Source organism: Arachis hypogaea, chromosome 7 (genome assembly GCF_003086295.3).
Source record: "Arachis hypogaea cultivar Tifrunner chromosome 7, arahy.Tifrunner.gnm2.J5K5, whole genome shotgun sequence".
NCBI classification, from domain to species: Eukaryota; Viridiplantae; Streptophyta; class Magnoliopsida; order Fabales; family Fabaceae; genus Arachis; species Arachis hypogaea.
The window spans coordinates 57,762,742-57,765,432 of NC_092042.1; the positions used below are offsets into that span (position 1 = coordinate 57,762,742).

At 36.7% G+C, this 2,691-nt stretch overlaps 1 non-coding gene across 1 annotated transcript; it reads left to right on the plus strand.

The window, feature by feature from the left end:
• Positions 1-245: 245 nt before the first annotated feature.
• LOC112704254 (small nucleolar RNA R71) lies at positions 246-353 on the plus strand. Its single transcript, XR_003154889.1, has one exon. It is a non-coding gene; the product is annotated as a small nucleolar RNA R71 (small nucleolar RNA).
• The last annotated feature ends 2,338 nt before the right edge of the window (positions 354-2,691 follow it).

Genomic DNA, 2,691 nt, shown 5'->3' on the forward strand with positions numbered 1-2,691 from the left:
TTCTGAGCCATTATGGCATTCAGAGTGTCAATCTCAAGAACTCCTTTCTTCTGACTAGTCCCATTGTTCACAGGATTTCTTTCAGAAGTGTACATGAATTGGTTATTTGCAACCATTTCAATCAGCTCTTGAGCTTCTGTAGGCGTCTTCTTCAGATGAAGAGATTCTCCAGCAGAGCTATCCAAAGACATCTTGGACAGTTCAGAGAGACCATCATAGAAAATACCTATGATGCTCCATTCAGAAAGCATATCAGTGGGACACTTTCTGATTAATTGTTTGTATCTTTCCCAAGCTTCATAGAGGAATTCTCCTTCCTTCTGTCTGAAGGTTTGGACTTCCACTCTAAGCTTACTCAATTTTTGAGGTGGAAAGAACTTTGCCAAGAAGGCATTGACTAGCTTTTCCCAAGAGTCCAGGCTTTCTTTAGGTTGAGAGTCCAATCATATTCTAGCTCTGTCTCTTACAGCAAAAGGGAATAGCATAAGTCTGTAGACCTCAGGGTCAACCCCATTAGTCTTGACAGTGTCACAGATTTGCAAGAACTCAGCTAAAAACTGATGAGGATCTTCCAATGGAAGTCCATGGAACTTGCAATTCTGTTGCATTAGAGAAACTAATTGAGGCTTAAGCTCAAAGTTGTTTGCTCCAATGGCAGGGATAGAGATGCTTCTCCCATAGAAGTCGGGAGTAGGTGCAGTAAAGTCACCCAGCACCTTCCTTGCATTTTTGGCATTGTTGTTGTTTTCGGCTGCCATGAGCTCTTCTTCCTTGAAGAATTCGGTTAGGTCCTCTACAGAGATTTGTGCCTTAGCTTCTCTTAGCTTTCGCTTCAAGGTCCTTTCAGGTTCAGGGTCAGCCTCAACAAGAATGCTTTTGTCTTTGCTCCTGCTCATAAGAAAGAGAAGAGAACAAGGAAATATGGAATCCTCTATGTCACAGTATAGAGATTCCTTGAGGTGTCAGAGGAAAAGAAAAATGGAAGGCAGAAGTAGAAAATTCGAACTTATCAAGGAAGATGAAGTTCGAATTTTGCATTAAGGAATAGTGTTAGTCCATAAATAGAAGGATGTGAGAAGACGGGAAGTGATTTTTGAAAATTAAAGAAAAAGATTTTGAAAACATTTTTGAAAAACACTAATTGATTTTCGAAAATGAAAGTGGGAAAGAAGTAAAGTGATTTTTGAAAAAGATTTTGAAATTAGAAATCAAAAAGATTTGATTGAAAGTTATTTTGAAAAAGATGTGGTTAAGAAGATATGATTAGTTTAAAAAATGTGATTGAGAAGATATGATTTGAAAGACATTTTAAAAAAGATTTGATTTTGAAAATTAATGACTTGGCTATCAAGAAAAGATATGATTCAGACATTAAACCTCTCTCAACAGAAAAGGCAACATACTTGAAATGTTGAATCAAATCATTAATTGATAGCAAGTATTTTTGAAAATAGAAAGAAATTGATTTTGAAAAAGATTTGATTGAAAAGATATGATTTGAAAAAGATTTGATTTTGAAAAACTTTGAAAACTTGAAAAAAAATTGATTTGAAAACAAAATCTTCCCTCTTGTGCCATCCTGGCGATAAACGCCCAGAATGGTGCACATTCTGGCGTTTAACGCCCAAAACACTACCTTTTTGGGCGTTAAACGCCCAACCAGGTACCCTGGCTGGCGTTTAAACGCCAGTCTGTCCTTCTTCACTGGGCGTTTTGAACGCCCAGCTTTTTCTGTTCAATTCCTCTGCAGAATGTTCTGAATCTTCAATTCTCTGTATTATTGACTTGAAAAGACACAAATTAAAAATATTTTTGGATTTTTAATAATGAAGAATAATCAAAATGCAACTAAAATCAAATAACAATGCATGCAAGACATCAAACTTAGCAGTTTGTATACTACTGACACTAATGAGAATGCATATGAGACACATAAACACTCAAGTCAAAAGAATTCAAAGATCAGAATAAGAAATCATCAAGAATAACTTGAAGATCCTTAAGACACATGAATGAATGCATGCAATTGACACCAAACTTAAAATGAAACAATAGACTCAAACAAGAAACGTTTTTTTTTTTTTGGATTTTATGATTTTGTAAATTTTTTTGGATTTTTCGAAAATTAAGTGGAAAAAGGTATCAAAATTCTTAATGAGAATTCCAGGAATCATGCAATGTTTAGTCTAAGACTCCGGTCCAGGAATTAGACATGGCTTCACAGCCAGCCAAGCTTTCAAAGAAAGCTTCGGTCCAAAACACTAGACATGGCCAAAGGCCAGCCAAGCCTTAGCAGATCACTGCTCCAAAAGCAAGATTGATAGAAATCAACAAGCTCTTGTGATGATAAGTTGAAACCTCGGTCCAATGAAATTAGACATGGCTTCACAGCCAGCCAGACTTCAACAAATCATCATGAAACTCTAGAATTCATCTTCAAGAATTTCGAAAAAAAATACCTAATCTAAGCAACAAGATGAACCGTCAGTTGTCCAAACTCAACAATCCCCGGCAACGGCGCCAAAAACTTGATAGCGCGAAATTGTGATCACTACTTTTCACAAATCAATTAATCCCCGGTGATGAACCCAAAAACTTGGTGTTCAATACCATGGCATAAACACAACTTCGCACAACTAACCAGCAAGTGTACTGGGTCGTCCAAGTAATAAACCTTACGCGAGTAAGGGT